At 39.7% G+C, this 24,126-nt stretch overlaps 1 protein-coding gene across 2 annotated transcripts in view; it reads right to left on the bottom strand.

Annotated features, from left to right (window-relative positions):
• The window catches only part of ATP6V0D2 (ATPase H+ transporting V0 subunit d2), a 62,307-nt gene that overhangs the window by 25,258 nt on the left and 12,923 nt on the right, over positions 1-24,126 (bottom strand). The gene's annotated exons all lie outside the window — the stretch shown is intronic.

Below are 24,126 nucleotides of genomic sequence, written 5' to 3'. Positions count from 1 at the left end.
TCACTGTGCAAATTCAATTCAATTTACATATGAAAATAATTTGTAAATCATAAAGAAATCGTCATAGTAGAAGGAGTCCACACTTTGAAACAGATAAACCTGATTCCAAGCCCAGATGGGCCACTTAAAAACCAGTTTATCAAGAGCTCCATTTCCTCAGGTTACAATGGAAATATCAATCTAAGAGTCTGTTAATAGATGAATGGATAAAGAAATTGTGGTGTATGTATGTGATGGAATATTACATAGTCACAAAAAAAGAATGAAATCCTGCCATCTGCAATAACATGGAAAGAACTGGAGAACATTATGTTAAGTGAAACAAGCCAAGCACAGAAAGACAAATCTCACATGTTCTCACTTATATGTGGGGGTCAAATATTAAAACCAATTGATTTCATGGAATAGAATAACAGTCACTAGAGGCTGGGGGTAGCAGGGAGTGGGGGGCAAATGGGGATGACTAATGAGTACAAAAATATAGTTAGATAGAGTGAAGGATATCTGGAGGCACAACAAAGTGACTAGAATCAACAATAAGTTAGGGTACACTTTAAAATAACTAAAAAAGTGGAACTGGAATATTCCCAACACAAACAAATGTTAAATGCCTGGGTTGTTGGATACTCCAATTATCCTGATTTCATTAATTCACATTGTATGCCTGTATCAAAACATCATATATACCTTATAAAGACAACTATTATGCACTACAACAACTAAAAATTTAAAGAATTAAAAACTTAGAGCAGTGCCTATGGCTCAAGGAGTAAGGTGCTGGCCCCATATACTGGAGATGGCAGGTTCAAACCCGGCCCCGGCCAAAAACTGCAACTACAACAACAACAAAAATTAAAAACTTAAATAGAAATATTTACTCAACTTTGAATCCTGAATTATCAGGATTAATAATGCATACGAACAATATTTATTCAACTTTGAATCCTGAATTATTAGGATTAGTAATGCATACGAGAGTACCAGCAGAGCACCTTGCATGAGGAAGGAGGACTCTTAGAAGATATTTTCTATACACTGAACTTTGCAGAAATGAAAGCAAAAAATTGCAAACCACATCATCTCTAATGCAAAAAAATTGTAACATTTACACTCTTACTAAGCCTGAGCTTTTCTACATCTCTGTAGTATTACATTTAATTCTACCTAAATCAATCTTTTCTAAATTTACGTGGTGCTTTTAAAAAGTCAAAGATGTGAAGAAGCTAAGTGGTATAGTCATTTGGAAGGTTGAACATCCACAAGACAATAAAATATGCTACTTTGAGTTACACGTATTAGTGCCCAAGTCTGGTTTGTACCTATATTATTACTATAAATCCTATTATGATCCTGTTTTGCATTTTGTAACTCTAGAAGTGTCTTTATATGGTCATTATTTTCTATGTAGTTTCCTTTGAAATATCTAAGCTTCAAAAAGCTCCATGGTATCTCTTTGGGGATGTAATTTTTAATCTCAGAGCAATGCTTGCCAGCTGGGTGTCATAAATATAACAGCTTCTGGATATAAAAAGGGCCTGAACCCCTTTGCTAGTTGGAGGTACTTCAAGACTTGGTCTGCACTTCTTTATTTGATCCTGACTGAATAGTCAATAACTCATCGATTACAACAGATTCATTGTCTAAAGCATTGTAACTAAATTTTAATCACAAGAGCTACATCCTTATTTTAGGCCTTGATTGCTGCGGTTCCTGTCTCCCTGGGAGGCCAGATCAGCAGGTGTTCAGCTGCAGCAGGTAATCATGGCAAGGATTCTGTTTTAGGTGACCAGAACTATGTGACATGTTGGCTAGGTCACATTTGTACATATAGAATACACAGGAATAGAGACATGGAATGCATTTTTTAAGGCCGGGTGCAGTGGCTCATGCCTGTAATTCTAGCACTCTGGGAGGCCGAGGTGGGTGGATTGCCTGAGCTCAGGAGTTCAAGACGAGCCTGAGCAAAATGAAGACCCCTATCTTTACTAAAAATAGAAAGAAAGAAAAAAGAAAACGCGACCGAGGCAAGAGCATTGCTTGAGCCCAAGAGTTGGAGGTTGCTGTGAGCTATGATGCCAAAGCACTCTACACAGGGGGAAAGCTTGAGACTCTGTCTCAATATCTGGGTGTTGTGGTGGGCACCTGTAGTCCCAGTTACTTGGGAGGCTGAGGCAAGAGAATCGTCTAAGCCCAAGAGCTGGAGGTTGCTGTGAGCTGTGACACCACAGCACTCTACCAAGGGCAACAAAGTGAGACTCTGTCTCTAAAAAAAAAAAAAAAAAAAGAGAGAGAGAGAGAGAGAATGTATTTTTAAGGACCCTTGTTTATGAAAAGGATTGAGGTGTGTGTGTCCAATATATTTGATGCACTTTTTATAGATTATTTCATTCCTCAGCGAAATTCCTTAATGAAAGATGATCGACTTTTAACAAGCCCAAGAGTTATTTACTATGATGTGGATGATAAAAGCCATGTTAGAAGTATTTTCTAATGTATGAATTTTCAAATGAAAGTTTTTCTTGGTTACATCAGTAAGCATTTGTTATGCCTAGGATTTGTTCAATATAACACTAACCACACATGCTCATGCGAGGGGTAGCCCTTCCATTTTGCCTGATTTGCTAACTAGTCTGCTGAGATTTAGAATAAACATTCTTCTCCCTCTTGAAATTTGATGGTTTTTGGCAACATTTCTTACTTCTCTGAAGCTTCCCTTTTTTAAATAGAGGAAGTGAAAATTAGAAAAATTTGAAAAAGCAATCAATTTTGCTGTCATAGTCATTTTTCCTTCTAGCAAAATAAAATACTGAAAAATTATCCAGAAGTCAGAATTGCCTATAATAGCATATTTTGGAACAAGAATACTGATCACTGTGCATTTCTCAAGCCCTTGGGAGCTCTGAATTTTTAAGAAAACTCTTTATTATTTATAATTCCCCACAATCTTGTTCTAACCCAACTATTTGGATTAAGAATTCCTCAAACTTTTCTTGAGTAAACTCACAGCTAAAAGAGGGTGGGAGAGAATTCCTGAAACTTATTTGTCTTTTTCTATATTAATGCCTTTGTTCTTACTCTACTCTAGATATGAAAAATTTCCCTTTCCCACCAGTTGTTAATAGGTGAAATCCTTCCCATCCTTTGCCATATTCAAATAATACCGTATTTTCCCTTAAGCTTTTTAAATGTCTCCAGATAAAAGTGATATCTTTTTTTAAAAAAATTTTGTACTTACATTTATCCTTAGCGAAATTAATTTTCTTTAATTTTTTTTTTCTTTTAAAGACAGGGTCTAGCTTTGTCATCCAGATTGGAGTGCAGTGGCCCAGTTACAGGTCCTCGTAACTCCAAATTCTTGGGTTAAAGTGATGCTCCTGCCTCAGCCTCCAGAACAGTGGGGACTACAGTGTGCACCACCACACCCAGATAATTTTTTTTTTAATTTTCTGTGAAGATGGGGGTCTTACTATGTTGCCCAGTCTGATTTTGAACTCCTGGTTTCAAGTGATCCCCTTGCCTCAGCCTCCCAAAGTACTGGGATTCCAGGCATTAGCCCCCATGTCTGGCAAAACTAATCTTCAGTATACATTGGCAGGAGCAGTGATGAACATGAGGTATTCTTCATGTTAGCTCATTCAATCACAAATATTTATTGTTTATTTAGCATGACATAAGAACTGAATTCCAGTACAAATTCTCCCACAGTTAACTGTATGCTCTTGAGGAAGTCATTTTATTTGTTCATTTTAAATGTAGTTATTTGCAAATAACTTTTTTTAAAGAAAAGGGTAGACTTTCATCTTTACTTACAGGACACTGCAAGATACAAAATTCCACAAAGAAACAAGAAACCCTTTCAGAGAACGGGCTCCATACAGTAGTATGGCCTGGAACTGTTCAAGTGTAGTTTTGTGGTAAAAAGTATTTGCGAATAATTTTTACCCTTCTTTATCAGCTATAACATATCCTTGAAAACAGGATTATAATGAATACATTTTTCTGTGGCCTCCAAGAGGCCTGAATCCTATTCTTTGTACAGAATAGATACAATGATCATTTTTCAATTGATAGTACATTTTTTCCTCTACATTCACATAAGTATTTAGTCATTGGGTAAATAAAAGTGAAGGAAGTAACTGGTACCTTTCCTTAGTTCCCTTTCTAGGAGTCATAGTTGCTTATTTCTTGCTTTTCTTTTCTTTCTTTTTTTGTAGAGACAGAGTCTCACTGTACCGCCCTCGGGTAGAGTGCCGTGGCGTCACACGGCTCACAGCAACCTCTAACTCTTGGGCTTACGCGATTCTCCTGCCTCAGCCTCCCGAGCAGCTGGGACTACAGGCGCCCGCCGCAACGCCCGGCTATTTTTTTGTTGCAGTTTGGCCGGGGCTGGGTTTGAACCCGTCCCCTCGGCATATGGGGCCGGTGCCCTGCTCACTGAGCCACAGGCGCCGCCCTATTTCTTGCTTTTCTTAAAGGATAATTTTTCCTCCAGGAGAATTATAATATTAGAGACTCTTCCAGTGCCCCTCCCCCCTACAGCCATCCATGTGAATATTCCGGTAACTCTCAGAATACCAATGGAGTGATTCTTCTTGCCAGTCAGAGGGGTTAATCGTGCTGACGGTATCTATCAGAGCCTGCTCTCCACATGGTCAAGAACAGTGGTGAGCGGATCTCATCTTTATTATGTTTAAAACACCAGTCAGACAGGTTTTGGATAATCTTATTTTTTCAAACAAGGAAAAAATACACAAATAGCCGAAAGGATAGGAGAGGAGTAAGACTTTGAAACATTGCTAGAATATTAGAGAGCAATCTGCTGATATTTATCAAAATCTAAAACCTGCATTTCCTTTGACAAAGCAATTTTATTTCTGGGAATCCATCTTAGAGAGCCTGGAACAAGAAAGTAAAGTATCTGTTCAGTGACCTCAGTTGTTGTATAATTTGAAATAGCAAAGAAATGAAACAACCTATATGGAAAAAAGGTGAACAGTTAAAGAAATTATGGTGCACCCAACACAATGGGATACAATATATTCATTAAATAAGATAGATCTATGTGTACTTATGTGAAAAATTCATAATAAATTACATTAAGAAAGATAAATTGTGGATAATAATATAATATGATCTCACTGTCCTAAAACAAATAAGAAGGCTAATTATATATATTTATATTTGTGCTTACACAAATATATGTGAAAAATGTGTACATATGTAAAATATTTTTCACACAGAAAAAAATTGGAAATAACTGCATCAAATTTATGAGTCGTAGCAACCCCTAGGCTCTGAGACATGAGTACTAAAGTATAGTCTTTACTCAATCTGTTTACTTTTTCCTAAAAATCAAATAATACAAATAATATTAATGCCATCCTATAGGGTTGTTATGAGAATTAAATGAATTTAATACATGTAAAGTGATTATAGATGTATTTGCTTGTAGTGAACACTAAGTTTTAACAAAAAACAAAACAAAACAAAACTTCTCTTTGAGGCCAGGTGCAGTGGCTCACACCTGTAATCCTTAGCAGTCTGGGAGGCAGAGGCAGGTAGATTGCCTGAGCTCACAGGTTCAAGACCAGTCTGAGGAAGAGCGTGATCCTGTCTCTAAAAATAGCTGTGTGTTGTGGTGGGTGCCTCTAGTCCCAGCTACGTGGGAGGCTGAGACAAGAGAATCGCTTGAGCCCAAGAGTGTGAGTTTGCTGTGAGCTATGACGTTATAGCACTCTACCAAGAGTGACAAAGTGAGACTCTGTCTCAAATAAATAAATAAATAAAACCAAAAAACCCTTCTCTCTTTTTTTTTTTTTTTTAATACACAGGTGCTTCTTTTCAGTGAAAAAAACAACAACAAACAAATCAGATACAATAAAGTAAAATTATAGCAATGGATATTATCAATACCAGGGTGGATTTCAATCTCATCCTGAAAATGAATGTTATGAGACAGTCTCTGTTAGGTAATTGCCCCAGTTGCAAAACGTACCTCATCTCCTTGTCCCAATTACCCGCTGAAAATTTCAAACTTATGGCCTGCCGCTAACAGCTCTTCCTGCCAGAGTACCAACCTGTCACCATTCTAAGACTTCCCCTACCTGAACTTATTATATAAAGGTGCGCTCTCTCTCTCCCTTGCTCTCTCTTTTCTCTCTCTCTCTCTCACTCTTGCTTTCTCTTTTCTCTCTCTCTCCCTCTCTCTCTCTCTTTTTTCCTCCTTGGTGCTGCTCTGCAGCATCCCTCACTCACCAATAAAGACCTTTCGTACAAGTCTTGGTGGTCTGTGAGATCTCTGGCGGTGGAGTGTTGCCCTTTCATCTGGCGTCAGAAGTGAAGTGGGATCTAATTAGGGAATGCTCCCAAGGGTAGCTTCCACCCCTTCCAGGAGGGGTTTTAGCTCCTAGGGGCTCCCTGTCCTCTTCTTGCACTGCCGAGGCTTACCACCACATGGGCTTGTGTCCATCCTCCAAGGCACTCTAACCAGCACTCAACACCAGCCTCATTCAGACTTGGTGAGTATTCCTATGGAAGTGAGTTTTCCCTAATTGTGGGCTAGGTTGCTTACATTCCTGGTGATTCACCCATTTCTTGCAGCTTGAGTTCTCTATTCCCATTGACCTTGCATGACTTAGCACAGAGCTTCCATGCCTCTCATGAAAATTCCTGGTGCCATATCTCAAGCTCTCCTTGGCCCCAAGGGTCTGATACTGATCTGGGTAAAGTGATGACTGTCCTAGACTGTGTTCTCATCTTCATGAGCAAGATGACAAAGCAACAAAGCAGCAGAGATGTCCGCCCTTTGTCCTGGTCCTCATGTGATTCTGCTTACGCTTTATTCCTGCGACGAATCGCTATAGGTGCAGGCCATTCTATCCCACCTAACTCCCCCTTGGGGTGCTTATTATGCCACCTGGGTAGAATTAGGATTAGACTTAAAGTCAAAAAAATTAATTAAACTCTCTACCCACGTTTGGCCACTTTACAAACTAGACAACCAAAGTATCTGACCAAGCTATGGTTCATTTGATTTTTCTTTAATTCAAAACTTATATAACTATTATGAGTGCCTTGACAAATGGAGTGAGGTCCCCTATGTTTAGGGCTTCTCATATCTTAGAACCAAGCCTAATTTATGTTTGGGTGATTCCAAAATTCTTATAGCAAAGGGTTCTTCTACTCTCTATCTCCCTAAACCAAACCTATTTGACCTGGCAGATGAACCTCCACCTACCAGGCAAGTGACCACCATTCTGAAACTGGACCACCAATTCCTACTCCAGCTGTGCCATTCAGCTCCTCCCTCAACCACACAGTTGCCTCCACCATCTGTCCCTCCTACTTCCCCGTCAACCAATCTGAGCTTGTCTCCTAACTCTTCCCCTCCAACTAGCCCTCAGAGTTCTTCCATGTCACTCTCAGTCCACCTCTGGCTGCTCCAAGAAACACTTCCGGACCTCTTTACTCCTTTCTTCCTCCAAATCCTTCATATGATGGTCCTACAGTGCCACCATGTAGCAATGTAGACAAATTGCAAACTAATTCTACTGTGTCCACTATTCATCCTTCACTTCCCTCCAGTCCCCTCACCCAATCCCGTTCCACTGATCTCCAAAATTAGAAGAACTTTCAACTCCCTCTCACTTCCTGGCTCCGCTCAGGGGGGTAGCTGGAGTTGATGGTGTAGTCTCTGTTCATGTTCCTTTCCCTGTGACTGAACTCACACACCTTAAGGTTAGACTAGGTTCCTTTACTTCTAATCCTTCTCATTTTATTCAATAGTTTTAATTTATTACTATGTCCTATCAACTTACCCGGCATGATGTTTTTGTTATTTTAGCCAATACCCTAACCTCTGATGAGCACAAATGAGTGTGGGAGAGGGTGAAAGAGGCAGCAGATCAATTTCACATGTCAAACAATGAGCATCCAATAGGTGACACTGCAGTCCCAAACTCCCGGCCATATTATAATTATAATGATAATGCTGGGAGAAAAAGTAGAGACATTTTTATTACATGCATATTTTACAGACTTAGAGCTTCTGCCAAAAAAAAAAAAATCAATTATGATAAATTATGGGAAGTCATATAAAATAAGTCTGAGAATCCTTCAGCTTTCCTCCACCGCCTTACTGAGGCTTTTGTTAAGTATACTGACTTAGATCCTGAAACAATAGATGGGAAAAATGTTCTTATGACCTATTTCTTTAACCAAAGTTACCCCGACATCAAACTTAAGCTGAAGTGCTTGGAGCATGGACCCCTGACATGCCAGGCTGTGATCTTAGACACAGCCTTTAAGGGGGGGCCAGCCAACCTGCAGCACCTACAGCAGACTTATTGAGGCTTACCTCTTCTGAAGACTGATGGGACCCTGGCTTCTCTTACCCAATGAAGATCACCTCTGCGGAGCCAAGGGTAACCCTGATGGTGGCAGATAAGATGATCACCTTCCTATTAGACACAGGAGCTAGCTTCTCAGTTCTTAAAGAGTTCAGCGGTCCTACCTCCCTGTCACCCACCTCTATTGTTAGGGTAGAGGATTTTTCTTACCATCCATGTCAAACTTCTTTTTTACACTGCATGATTGGCAATTTCTCATTTATACATTTCTTTTTGGTGCTGCCTTCCTGTCCAGTTCCCCTTCTGGGATGTGACATACTTTCCAAATTAGGTACCACCCTCACTTTTTATCTTAAATTGATAGATGCTGACCCATCTCCTTCTGGATCACTATGCCTCTTTCTTTCCCAAGCCATCAAACACCCATCACCCTGGCCCATTCCACCAGAGCAAGTAAATCCTAAAGTTTGGGATACTAAAACCCCCTCAATTACCTCCTGCTCTCCAATTCTTGTTAAACTAAAAGACCCCTCTGTTTTTCCTTCTCAACATCAAAATCAACATCCACTTCCCCAATCTAGTTTCCTAAAACTTCAACCTATTATACAGAATCTCCTAGAAAAAGAATTTTTACAACCTGCCCACTCACCATGTAATACTCCCATACTAGCAATTAAAAAAGCCTAATGGCACCTATTGCTTAGTACAAAATCTAAGACTCATCAACTCTGCGGTCATTCCTATACACCCATAGTCCCTAATCCATATACCCTCCTATCAACCATCCCACCCTGGACCATTTATTTCTCTGTGCTAGACCTCAAAGATGCCTTCTTCTCCATTCCCTTACACCCTAATTGCCAAGACGTGTTTGCCTTCATGTGGACTGACCCTACTTCTCAGATTTCTTCCCAACTTACTTGGCCTGTATTCCCCCAGGGATTTTATGACAGCCTCCATTTATTTGGCCAGACATTATCACGAGACATCCAGTTCTGTGATCCCTCTCCTTCTACCTTAGTTCAGTATGTCAATGGCCTCCTGCTCTGTAGTCCCACCTTATATGACTCTAAGTGAGACACCTGTCCCCTTGTCAATTTCCTTGCAGATAGGGGATATTGGGTCTTTCCCTCAAAGGTTCCATTATTCCAACAAGAAGTCACTTACCTTGGTGTTCTTTTGTCCCCAGGCTTCAAAGCTATTACCATAGACAGAAAAAGCCTTCTTCATGACTTTCCTCTACCCACCACAAAACAAGAACTCCTCTCCTTTTTAGGATTAGCTGGATATCTCAGAGCATGGATTCCCAACTTTTCTCTCCTAGCTACTCCTTTATATAATGCTACTCGAGGTGACCCTCATGAGCCTCTCCTAACCTCCATTTCCACTTCCTTTAAATCTCTACAGCATGTTTTACTAGAAGCTCCAGCCCTCCACCTTCCTGATCTTACTCAATGCTTTCTCCCATGGAAAACCGTGGGTTTGCTCTCAGTGTGCCTGTACATCAGCTAGGCCCCACCTTTACTCCAGTTGCCTGTCTCTCAAACCAATTAGATCACACTGTTGGAGGTTGGGCCCTTGTCTCAAGGCGTTGGCAGCCATAGTTACTCTAATACAAGAATCAAAGAAACTCACTTTCAATTCCCCTACTACTATCTTATCCCCTTCTTCTCTATCTGATCTTTTAACATACAAAAATCTTCAAATCCTGCCACCGTGCCACATTCTTAACCTTCAAACCTCTCTCTTATCTGGCCCATCATTATCTTTTAACACATGTCCCACACTAAATCCTGCATCCCTCTTGCCTACTCACTCTGACTCGTCACCTACTCACAATTACCTTCAAACACACTCCCTTGCCTCTCCAACACACAAGAAGGACCTCTTCTGATACTGATCTCTCTGGTTTTCAAATGGCAGTTCTTTTATGTATGAGGGAACTCATACAGCAGGCTATGCAATTTTGTCCTCCAATGAGATCATCGAGGCACATTCTCTTCCCTCTTCCACCACTAACCAACAAGCAGAACTAATAGCACTAACCAGAGCCTTCACCCGAGCATGAGATAAATCTCTCACTATCTATACTAATTCTAAGTACGCATTCCACATATTATTACCCCATGCAGCTATATGAAAAGAGAGAGGCTTATGTAACACCAAAGATAACCCTATTCTTAACTCTCACTTTATTATCAAACTACTAAAAGCTTCTAAATTGCCTAAAACTATAGGTATTATCCATTGCCATTCACATCAATCTAACCACTCATCTATATCCAAGGGTAACAACCAAGCTGACCATGCAACACATGCAGCTACTCTCCAACACTCATCTCCTAACACCTCCTACTTATTTCCACTCTTATTGCTGCTACAGTAAAAGAAACGAATCAACCTCCCACTTGTGACCTCCTCGTCTATCTCCACAAGTTGTTTCACCCCAACTCTCAGACTTTACTATAATTTCTCAAAGCTCTCTTTCCTCTCTCACAGATAGATTCAGAATTTCTGAATCAACTTACATCATCCTGTGAAATCTGCCAACGCTCCAACCCACAAACAAAGTCTTGCCTCTCACGCTTTCTAATTCACCAGGCTAGGGAACTTCTTCCTGGAGCAGACTGGCAACTTGATTTCACACACATGCCTAAGAGCAAACGTTATAAATATAAACGTTATTAATATATAAATATATTAATAAATACCTTCTCATGTCGGATGGAAGCCTTTCCTACTACAAACAAGAGGGCTACCACTGTTGCCTCTATCATACTCAAAAACATTATTCCCCACTTTGATATCCCCTATTCTTTACAGTCCAACAATAGACCTGAATTCACCTCCACCATTTCTCAAACCTTAACCCAAACCTTAGGTATCCCATAGCACTTCCATATTCCTTTCCATCCTCAATCTGCAGGGAAAGTTAAAAGGTCTCTTACACATTAAACTTCAGGCCGCCCCAGTCATGATTCCTAACATTTTGTCTTTCAACCTTTCAGACCCTACATCTCTTAATTTAACAACTTGCATACACGAAACTAAACCTTTTGTGCCCTCACTCAATCAAAGTCATCCAGTCATACCCTCTTTGCTTCACACCACTCCCCTATCAGGTCTAAACCCATCAAAGTGCCCAAATATAGTCACTTTCCCTTCCAAGCCAAAAAAAGAAGTTACACAGACAGCGCATCATTCCTTCTAGTTTCTCTATGGGAAAAAATTATACCGAATTCCCCCATCCACATTCAGAGTCTCTGTTCTGTAGTTCTGCTACTACCTGATTTTAAAATTATTGCATGAGATGAACCTGTTCCAGTGCCTCCTCTTTCTCTCTATCCAACAACCCATATGAAATCGACTGCCCAAGTTGCCATACTTCCCTTACTAGCAGCGGTGGGAATTGTGGCTGACATAGGCACAGAAACAACTGGCATTTCCTACTCAATAACTCATTTTATTCAAACTCAACTCTCAAAGTTTTCTCAACAGATAATTACTCAGTTGGTGCTCTAAACCTACACCCCAGATACACATCCCAACCTACAACAAAAAGAAACTGTTCTTTGTGAATGGGCTACACTCTACTCCAGGCTTTGCTAAACACTACTCCTAAACAGCTACTGCTAAAAGGGCAGTCTGAAAGCAAAAACTTACCTCCTCCCAGCAAAAAAGATCATAATCATCCTCTACTTGGCCAATTGAAACTACGATGAGCCCCTCTCAGCAGGAAGAAGCTACAGAAGAAAGAACTTGAAGTCCCCTATCCCAAGGCCAGCCCCCTATTTTTAACATATTAAGAAGGGAGGAATGTTAGGTAATTGCCCCAGTTACCTCATCTCCTTGTCCCAATTACCCACTGAAAATTTCAAACTTATGGCCTGCCCCTAACGGCTCTTCCCACCAGAGCAGTAACTCCTTATTGGCTATTCTACCATCCCATCACCATTCTAAGACTTCCCCTAACAGAACTTATATAAAGGTGCGCTCTCTCTCTCTCTCTTTCTCTCCCTCTCTCTTCTCTCCTTCTCACACTCTCACTCTTGCTCACGCTCTCTCCCTCTCTCTTTTCTCTCTCCTCCTTGGTGCTGCTCTGCAGCATTCCTCCCTCGCCAATAAAGACCTTTTGTACAAGCCTTGGTGGTCTGTGAGATCTCTGCCTGTCGAGTGCCACCCTTTCAGCCTCAATTTTTTTTTTTTTTTATTGTTGGGGATTCATTGAGGGTACAATAAGCCAGGTTACACTGATTGCAATTGTTAGGTAAAGTCCCTCTTGCAATCATGTCTTGCCCCCATAAAGTGTAACACACACCAAGGCCCCACCCACCTCCCTCCTTCCCTCTTTCTGTTTCCCCCCCCATAACCATAATTGTCATTAATTGTCCTCATATCAATATTGAGTACATAGGATTCATGCTTCTCCATTCTTGTGATGCTTTACTAAGAATAATGTCTTCCACGTTCATCCAGGTTAATACGAAGGATGTAAAGTCTCCATTTTTTTTAATGGATGAATAGTATTCCATGGTATATATATACCACAGCTTGTTAATCCATTCCTGGGTTGGTGGGCATGTAGGCTGTTTCCACATTTTGGCGATTGTAAATTGAGCTGCAATAAACAGTCTAGTACAAGTGTCCTTATGATAAAAGGATTTCTTTCCTTCTGGGTAGATGCCCAGTAATGGGACTGCAGGATCAAATGGGAGGTCTAGGTTGAGTGCTTTGAGGTTTCTCCATACTTCCTTCCAGAAAGGTTGTACAGCCTCAATCTTTTTTAAACTAAACAATTGTTTGGGAAGGAGTAATATTTGGACAACAGACTACTGGGCTCAATCCCTCCCCCTGGTGGTCGATTAATGTCTAGCCAGAAAGTTGCCGAGATACAAAGGAAAAAATATGTGGGCCTTGATCCGGATTTGTAGTCCATTCAGGGGAGAGTTGTTGTAGGAAAGGCATCCTAAACTCTTTCACGCCCATTACCTTAACATCCTTAGCCCCAAACACCAATTTTGCTGACATTGTGTGGTATCAGTAACCCAGAGGCTCTACTGGTTAAACCTGTGTTTTCTGTTCACTGCTGAATTTGCCTGGCCCAGCCTCATTCACATATAAACACAGACCCTAACCTTTTAGTTTTAGCTTTACGCAATCTTTTCTTATTCTTACAGGTAAACACTATTCTTGAATAGACAAATAAAGTTTGCTACATTTTTTAAAACGTGTGAATGCACGTGTGGATATATTTACTATTGTATATGTTTTCTCAATCAGCCAGTTTCAGTCAGGGTCACACAAGGGCCCACAGTTGGTTTAAAGCTCTGTTGTGGTTCTCTTGAAATCACTGAATATTCCTTAAACAGGAGACCTGTATTTTTATTTGCATCAGGACTCACAAAATATGTAGCTAGTTGTGTTTTTAAATTAAACTCACAGCTCTGCATTGTAGATCATTACTGTTGCAGGACTAAGGGACTCTTTTGAGGTCCCACAGCTGGTATATTATAGACTCAGGTCCGAGTCTACTTTCTTTTTTTTTTTTTATTGTTGGGGATTCATTGAGGGTACAATAAGCCAGGTTACACTGATTGCAATTATTAGGTAAAGTCCCTCTTGCAATAATGTCTTGCCCCCATAAAGTGTGACACATACCACGAGTCTACTTTCTAGTTATAAAAATTTCTCACTTGTGTCAGGGTCACCTGGAGAATTTTTAAAAGAGCAGATTCATAGACCACATCCCAGGATTTACTAAATCATAATTTTTAGAAGCATAGTCTTGGAATCTGCACCTTAGGTAACTCTTCCTTTGGTTAGAGAACAAAGTCTATATTCAATTCATTTCTAATTTTAGAGTCTAACATAAGCCTTCAATCACAGCAGTCAATTAATAAATGTTACCCTGATCAAATGAATATCACTCAGTTACAAACAGAACAAGAATTACTTTTGCAGAATAGCACCAGTGTTTTTTTAATTCACAAAGACCTTGCGAGTTTTAAGCACCGAAGTCCTTATCACCAACTACAGTTGAGACATTTTTGCCCTGCACTTGCTCTCTGTTGATTCTCTGAATATAAAACCCTTAAGATAGTGCAATCTTTAAGACTGCAGAACAACTCTGCTGGCCAGAGACTCAGAATCACAAATGCACATTGGTGTCAAAAAAGTCAATCTCATATTATTTGGAATGTGATTGTTGAAATCAGAATTTAACACATTAACTTCCATGTGAGTTGAATTTAATTTAGTGAGACTGATGCCTTGTAAAGCATATATAACTCACACATCTTTTGGCCTATTTTGACCTAATAAAAAAACACAGTCCCAAGGGGAAAAAATTTTTTTTCTAGTGTGGCAGTCAATGTGTTAAATATTATACAGACTTTGAGGTTAGGGATATGCAGAACTCCACACTTCTAAAATGTCCATAACCAGATGGAGGGCTATATAGTCATTTTAAAATTTGTTAGGAAATTGTTTCACATGGGAAAAATGCTAATAGTAGATATAGAAAAGTTAAGATTGATGAGGTCTTACTCTGTCACCCAGGCTGGAATGCAGTAAAGTGAGCATAGCTCACTGCAACTTCAAATCCCTGGGTTCAGGCAATCCTCCAGTCTCAGCCTCCCAAGTAGTCAGGATCATAGGCATATGCCACCACACCTGGATAATTTTTAAATTTTTTTAGAGGTGGGGTCTCACTATGTTATCCAGGCTAGTCTTAAACTCCTGGCCTCAAGCCATCCTCCTGTCTTGGCCTCCAAAATTGTTGGGATTACCTGGGCACAGTGGCTCACACCTGTAATCCTAGCACTTTGGGAGGCTGAGGAAGGTAGATTGCTTGAGCTCAGAGGTTTGAGACTAGACTGAACAAGAACAAGACCCTGCCTCTACTAAAAATAGAAAAATTAGTCAGGTGTTGTGGCAGCTGCCGATAGTCCTAGCTACTTGGGAGGCCGAGGCAGGACAATTGCCAGAACACAGGAATTTGAGGTTGCCATGGCACCATAGCACCATGGCACTCTCCCCAGGGCAACAACAGAGTGAGACTCTGATATAAATAAAATACATATTCTGGGTGGCTTAAAAAGCTAAAATTAAAAAAAAAAAGAAATAAAGATAAAATTCTTTGCCTCAGGGTAGTGCCTGTGGCTCAGTGGGTAAGGCACTGGCCCCATATACCGAGGGTGGCAGGTTCGAACCCAGCCAGCTAAAACACCATTGGCAACTGCAACAAAAAATACCCAGATATTGTGGCGGGTACGTGTAGTTCCAGCTACTTGGGAGGCTGAAGCAAGAGAATCGCTTAAGCCCATGAGTTGGAGGTAGTTGCTGTGAGCTGTGACACCATAGCACTCTACCGAGAGTGACATAGTGAGACTCGGTCTTAAAAAAAAAAATCCTTTATCTTACTTTCAAATCCTCCCTTCCCTCAACTTAGAATTCCCAGGAATCATTGCCTGCTTTCTCTCACTTGTCACAGATCAAGATATTAAATTCTGTTAAGTCTCCTCCTAAATGTATCTAATCACTGTCTGGTCCTTCCTAAGTCTATTGCTGACAGCTCTGGTCTAAACTTTTTTTTTTTTTTCAAGACAGAGTCTCACTTTATCACCTTGGTAGATTGCTGTGGTGTCATAGCTCACAGCAACCTCTTGCCTCAGTTTCCCAAGTAGCTGGGACTACAGGCACCTGCCACAAGGCCCAGCTATTTTTAGAAGCAGTGTCTTGCTCTTGCTCAGGTTGGTCTTGAGCTCCTGAGCTCAAGCGATCCATCTACTTGGGCCTCCCAGTGTAAACATTTAAAATAGCTTCCTCCATGGATTCTCTCCTTTCTGTCCCATCCTTTCAATGCATCTTTTGTAATACCAACAGATTTGTCTTCCCAAGATATATATTACATCAGCCCTCTCACTTTATAAGGCACCAAACATTAAAAGGTAAAAACAAACAAAATACCGGTAAACAAAAGGAAAAGAAAAGCACCTTTGGAATACTATCTGGAGTGACCAGACAACACCTCTGAGGTTCTCTACTTGGGCACAATAACAGCAACTGCCAATTATTGAACAAGTACTATATGCACAGAAATCCTAAGAAGAGGAGCTCTCCTACCAGCTAGATGAGAAACTAATGCTTAGAGTTTAAAGTGCCTTTGGGCACATGGCCAAAGGAGGCAGAAGAGTTCAACCACTCCAGCGCATGGCCAGACCCCGAGAAAAATTCCTCTCCCCTAATACTTGATGTGCAGTCTGCAGCCCAGGAGAAGCATGCAAATGGTAGTGCCCTTTCAGAAAGCATTCCTTTATTGAATTTGTCTTAGACTCAGGGTCAAATCCCTTAACCTGTCTAGCTTCTTTACTCTTTCATCCCAGGTCCTCTTCCTCCTGCTTGTGTTTAGGTCCCAACCCCATCTGAGATGACTTGTCACTTCTAAACAAGAAATCCTTTCATGCCTCGCTTATCCCTCCCACCTGTTCCCTTTTAAAATATTGGCTCCAATTCTACTTTCTCAGCAAAAACAAAACATATATATATATATATATTTTTTTTTTTTTTTTGAGACAGAGTCTCGAGCTGTTGCCCTGGATAGAATGCTGTGGTGTCACAGCTCACAGCAACCTCAAATTCTTGAGCTCAAGCAATTCTCTTAACTCAGCCTCCGAAGTAGCTGGGACTACAGGTGCCCACCACAATGCCTGGCTATTTTTTGTCGCCCTTGTCATTGTTGTTTTAGTGGCCCAGGCCACATTCGAACCCACGAGCCTTGGTGTATGTGGCTAGCATCCTACCCACTGAGCTACTGGTGCTGCCCTCTCAGCAAAATCTTTAAAGTGAGAATTAGTTGCTTCAATCCCCTCGGCTCCTCTCATTGGATGTTTAAGCCTCTCTTATAACTGTTAATCCGTCTTAGTTTCTGTTTGTGGACATATCTGCTTGCTTCATTAAGCTATTAGTGAACTAGAGTTACGTTATTTAGTTTTTGACTACCAAGGTGATACAGTGATTAACTTATCTGGGCTGCTGAGGACTTTTCTGGTTTCAACACTGAAAGTCATCTATCCTTAACTTCTCAGAATGAACTAATGTGCATAGCATCTTCATGTACAGCACAATGCAAAGCCTGCAGGTGGTTTATAATGCATCAGTGGGATAGTCAAAAACTTGGACTGGTCATTATGAATGAATCTTTAAAAATTTCTTCGCCATGTGGTACTTCACCTCAGGTTTTCAGTAATCTTAGGTGACTCTTAGGTCTGTAACCTAAGATTGCACAGTACTGTGTAAGTACTGAACATTGTATTTCCTTGGTCATCCTATACTCAGAAATTTTATATCCCCTAAGGTAGGATACTTTAAAGATTTGAGAGAGTTGTTTTTAAAAGATGTCTAATTTCAAAAGGGAGGAGAAGTTGAAATGCTGCTGGAAAGTGTTGGATGAAAGAAAGGAAAAATAAAACAACTCAGACCTATATTAAACTGTCTCTTCTATTCTCTTCATTAAAATGCTATTAGATTCACTCCTTTGTTTCACACACTGTGTATAATTATAGTATACAAAACCTCCAGATCTTTCTGCTATTAAGTACTTAAAAATATCCATTCCAGACTTTCAAAACAAGTTTCACTTGTACAGTAATTATATCACATAAAATGTGCAATGTTTGGCTCAGCACCTGTGGGTCAAGCGGCTAAGATACCAGTCACATACACCTGAGCTGGCGGGTTTGAATCTAGTCTGGACCCGTCGAACAACAATGATGGCTGCAACCAAAAAATAGCTGGGCATTGTGGCAAGTGCCTGTAATCCCAGCTACTTGGGAGATGGAGGCAGGAGAATTGCTTGAGCCCAGGAGTTAGAGGTTGCTGTGAGCTGTGATGCTATGGTACTCTACCCAGCGTGACAGCTTGAGGCTCTGTCTCAAAAAATAAAAAAAAGTGCAATGCTTAAGATTATGTTTATTACATCAACTTAGACTTACTCTATTAGAGGCGATTCAATCATTTCTATAATGTTGCCCTGGACATTTCCTAATAGGACAGAAATTCTATTTGATGGAAATTAATAGGTGCTTGAAAGACACTTGACCTTGGAAAATATTCTGGAAGAGAAATAAGAAAAATGTTGAGACTTGTGGGACATCTTTTCAATTTATACACCTTTTGTTATTGTAATAAATCTCTAAGCTCTCCAGAAAGCAGAGAACTATGGAACAAACCATAGACTAAGATTCAGAAGACCCAGGCTCTGGTGCAGTGGAGCTATCTGGTCTCTGACAGGGAGTTAATGCTCTCTGTGTAGACAACTGTTGAGAGAAACTCATGAAAGTATTTGTGAATGTGACTTCCAAGTGGTAAAGCTGAGACACCCTGAGGAAACATTTTTAATCAGGGATGCACATCAGAATGACCTAGGTGCCTTTCAAAGCTGGGCCCCACTCAATGGTCAACTAGATCAGAATCCCCTGAAGTAGGTAGAGATCAGGAACATGCATAACTTTTGAAGATCCACAGATATTTCAGATTTGCTTGCTTCGTTTGTAACTACGAGGACAGAGGGAAGATCATTAGCTCTTCAGACTGATGGACCTAGAATGGAGTCCCTTTCAGATCTCTAACCTTAGTGACTTTGAAAAATTCACTAATTTATTGACCTTCAGTTTCTCTAATTAAAAAATAGAACTAATACAAAAATAAATACCTGTTTTGCAGAGTTCTTGTATAGAGACACAGTTAAAACATCTAGGTCAGAGTAAATAATCTTCAGAGATCTGATAAATCACCTAAATATATGAAGCATGTAAGATGATGGGGTGTGCTAAAGACTGTGGCTAACTGAAGAACGCAAGCCTTGACATAAGTAGTTTTAAAATGTTGCTTTTTTTTGTAGAGACAGAGTCTCACTTTACCGCCCTCAGTAGAGTGCCATGATGTCACAGGACTCACAGCAACCTCCAGCTCCTGGGCTTCTGCGATTCTCCTGCCTCAACCTCCCGAGCAGCTGGGACCACAGGCGCCCGCCACAACGCCTGGCTATTTTTTGGTTGCAGTTCAGCCGGGGCTGGGTTTGAACCCGCCACCCTCGGTATATGGGGCCGGTGCCTTACTCACTGAGCCACAGGCGCCACCTTTTTAAAACCCTGAGCTGGCCTCACAAAATGTGTCTGTATGTGTGACATTCAGTTTTTACCACTAACATATTGATTAATAAGTAACCAATTTTCCAGTGCTATAGAAAATATGAATGTTGAGTTCTCAGAAAATATTTTTCTAGCTCTGTGTAAGGTATTGTTAAACACAGGAGTATATATTGATTCAACAAAAATACAATGCCCATTATGCATGTACCAGAGATACTAAAATAACTAATCCAAAGAGTATATTACAAATAGGAAGAATAAACTAAAATGTGTTCTTAATACTTTCCAATTCCAACTTTGTATTAACATTCTCTCTAGGGCTTTGTGACTATCTGTATTCTTGTATACAATTTTGAAACATTGCTAATGACTAGAAATATTTGAAGTTTCAAACAATACATTTTATCATGGCAGTTTGCTGTGAAATAAGGATGCTTGCTCAGTTAATGCTAAGGCTCCTTCCAGTTCTAAGATTCTATGAGTGGTATCTTCACGTAAGAGAAACCACTGACCAAACGACTCACAGTCAATCTTAGAACTGGAGTATGTTTCAGTGTATTTTGGGCAAATTTCCTTTATGTGAGATTTGTCTCCCAAGCTCAAAGTACAAAATCTGGCAGCTTTCTGACTTTGTTAAATTCAGGCTGCCCATGTTATCACCATGGTCAGATGTTCTAAACTCAGTTAAAATCTGAGCAAAACAATTTTACAAAGAGTACTGTTGGTGGGACACAATTATCAGAGGGACTTTACCTAACAAATGGAATTGATGTAACCTGGTTCTTTACCCTCAATGAATCCTCAACAATAAAAAAAAAAAAAAAAAGAGTATTGCTAACATTTATTTCAAATCGTGACTCCTCCCCTTATTACATTTGTGATATTATTTCACTTACGGTTTAGTTCCCTTATCCTTAGAATGGTGATAAGGATTGAGTGGGACATGCCTAGAGGATAAAATGGGATAATGTTTGTGAAGCCCTTAGCTTTACAAGCTAGGAGGCTTTGGCTATCAAAATATTCTGTAAGTGTTGCCTAGTATTTTGATTATCATTTCTACTTTACCACAAGTAGAGTCATTTTGTCCTTCTGCTTGGAAATCTTTAATGTCTCCATTATTATGCACTTTTGCATATTATAGAAACTAAATTATATTAAACTTATCCGTTTTTACCAGAGACATCAATGCTTGCAAAGCCTTTCTCTTGTGCAATCACTGAAGGTTAGATATGCACTTGGACACACCTCAGTCCAAAGCCCGAGCACTTTCTAATTCACGTTAACCATTATGAGGAGTGGGAAAGAATTCAATGAACAAAACTGGCCTCTTCATTCATCTCTTTTACATTTTGAGTTTCTCTTTAAGATTTTCATTTTTAAGAAAAAATATTTACAAAACAAAAGAAACACACACGTACTTGAAAAATACTCTGATGTGATTAAGCTGAGCCTCTTTGCCTGGCACTGAAGTCTTTCTATAATCTGAGCCTCTTTGTCTGGCATTGAAGTCTTTCTATAATCCAGCTGCAGTTTGCTTCTCCAGGCTCCTTTTCCACTTCTCTCCTTCCCTTTCCACACATCCCATTACACCCAAGGTGACCTATTACTCATGTACGTAGTGCCCTTCTCATCTACATCCTTCAACCCCAGATGCTGAGCCTTCTCGCACATTGTCGAATTCTACCCCATTTCCAGGCTCAGCAACGATGACAGCCCTTCTGGGAAAACTTTTCAAAGTCCATGTACTGACTCAGATCCAAGTTCATATCTAATCTTCAGTCCTGCTTAACTGCATATTTGGTATAATTGCAAATTCTTAGAAAATGTCAGCATCTGTGTCTTGCCTAAAAATAATATGGGGAGAATAATTCTAACCCATAGTGCTGATAGGAGGCCTGGTTATGGCAAAGAAAGAATATTGGCATTAACCACATCTTTCGGTATATCAACAAGTCTTTCCTTCCGGCAACAATGGCCATTTCTTCTACGTGTTTATTTATAGAAATGGTGCAGGAACAACTAGAGAGCTACTGGGAAAAATAATTTGAGCTAGTTCTCTAGTCTCATTCTTTATACCAAAATAAACTCTAGGATGGACCCAAGTCTGAAACGTAAAATATAAAACAGCATCAGTAGCAACAAATCAAAGAAGAAAAGACAAGTGAATTTATTTATGAATTTGGAGTGAAGAAGGTCTTTCTAAACAGGGTACAATAAAATAGCTAGAAGCCAAAATATGAAAGTACTAATTAAAAATGCTCTATGTTCATGATACAATGACTACATGCTATTTTTTTTTTTTTTTTAGAGACAGAGTCTCACTTTGTTACCCTCGGTAGAGTGCTGTGGCGTCACAGCTCACAGCAACTTCCAGCTCTTAGGCTTAGAGGATTCTCTTGCCTCAGCCTCCTGAGTAGCTGGGACCACAGGTACCCACCACAGTGCCTGGCTATTTTTTGTTGCAGTTTGGCCTGGGCCAGGTTTGAACCTGCCACCCTTGGTATGTGGGGCCGGCACCCTACTCACTGAGCCACAGGAGCCACCCACAATCTTGCTATGTTAAAAAGTGTTCAATTTTTCTACAAAAAGAACAAAAAAATGAAATTAAATTATATTAAATCAAGAAAATAGTTTTGCAACATATACTATGAAGGGCTAATTTTCTGATTCTAAAAACAGCCCTTACAAAACAATTAAAAATGCCAACAACTCCGATAAAAAACAGGTCATTTGATCAAGTAGTGAATATACTTAAATAATAACAATGACTGCAAGTTGTACAAAGAATCAGCACATTGAAAACGGCATAAATGTATTTATGATCTATGTACAAAAGACTTAACAAAAAATAATAACAATGAAATAATCAATTTTGCTCATAATACCATTTTTTAACTTATGGGACTAGGAAACATTAAGCAGAGAAAATTCAGTCTTGGTAACAGTGTAAGGATGTAGGCTATTTTATAATCTGTTTTGAAGAGATGCAAATTGGTGCTACCTGTTAACAAAAACTTAGCAATATTTACCAAAATAAAAAATGTACACATTCCATTGACTTACCACTTGCACTGCTAAAAATTGAGCTTAGAAATTCAAGATCTGCATACAAATAAGGTAATTTCAAGATCTATTGTAATGAAAAAAATAAAAATAATCTCATTTGTCATTCAATGACTGATAAATGGAGTCATGACACATAAAACACACAGATTGTGTTGTTATTTTAAAAGAACAGTATTCACAAGGACATTTCTAAGAAATATTACGTGGGAAAAAAGTACAAAAGGAATGATTTCACTTGCATAAATGAAACGTGGGGGAGGTGGGAGTGTGTGTCAGTACATACCTAAGAAACTGAGAAGTCATTACTTTTGGGAAAGGAACTGGGTGGGGAAGAAAGGCATATGTTGAATAGAGCAGTATTTTTATTTTATCTTTTTCCAAACCCTTGAAAGATTATAATCATGCCTCTTAATCATTTTTCTTTTTTTCTTAAAGATATTCCTTCAGTAGAGTTGATCCTCCAATGGCGTGACGTGATATAAATCCCAAACAGAAGGGACTTTGTTCACTTCTGGTCTGGCCCACGAACAATAATAAAAAGTTCACAATCATTTTCCTTTGTGCCAAAGGCCATGGAGTGTTTTCTGGTTGCCACATTCCATTTTTATATTCTAAGAAACATCATCAGCTATGCAGAAATCTTGCTGACTGGTATGTTATTTTCCTCTCAATTTAATGACATGTGTAGCAGTTGGGATCCATCTAACTTTGTATAGGGCAGCAGATACATTAGGAAATTCTTAGTTCCATTCTCTCATTCCCTGGACTCGAAGGCAGAACCATTGTTATTTGTAGAATGGAAGAATGGATGATGAAGAAATGGAAGGATGGAAGAAGGAACATAAGACTTGGAGTGGGAGGCTCTCATCAGATAAGCTGATTCTTTTCACTCCCTGGTCCTTGGGACCGCATCATCATTTTCCAAGTGACTAAACACAATTAAACCTACAGAGGCTGAAACTGCACTTTCAGAAGGCCCTCTGCCACCTACTTTGTCCAGCCTTTCTCTTAGTTTCTGGAACTTGCTTCTGAAAATCCCAAGTCATCCTCCAAAGCCCTGCTTTCTTGCATCCCAATGTACACAATTCTCTAATTTCTTATCTTTAGGGCTGAGCACAGCATTTGACAAGAAATCCTGTTCTTTTGTTCCCTTTTTGACTAATTTTTGGCTTATACGACCCAGCATTTTCTTTACTGTTAGCTTCTTTCCACAAATATATTGAGGGCCTGGGTGCCAGGCCCCACTCTAGGGTTTCCACCTCGTCTTCCTAACTTTGTACTGTACATCTACACTTTATCTACATAGCACACAGCTAGGAGACCTGGAGGGACACAAAGCTATTTCATATGGCTCATTTGAGCACTAAATACAATTTATTAATAGGTATAATAAAATATAATGTATTATTATGTGGATTTTAAACATTTTTTAGAATAAGGAGCTTAGAACCACTGGTGATGGATGAAAATAAAATACATACAACTTCGACAGGGGCCATTTATACTGTTCCTGAATTAAGAGAGGGAGACATAGCCATAAGAATAATTTGTGCTATTTCAAC

This window comes from Nycticebus coucang, chromosome 13 (assembly GCF_027406575.1).
Source record: "Nycticebus coucang isolate mNycCou1 chromosome 13, mNycCou1.pri, whole genome shotgun sequence".
NCBI classification, from domain to species: domain Eukaryota; kingdom Metazoa; phylum Chordata; class Mammalia; order Primates; family Lorisidae; genus Nycticebus; species Nycticebus coucang.
The sequence above is the reverse complement of the archived record's forward strand: the minus strand, read 5'-3'. Positions and strand labels throughout refer to the sequence as shown.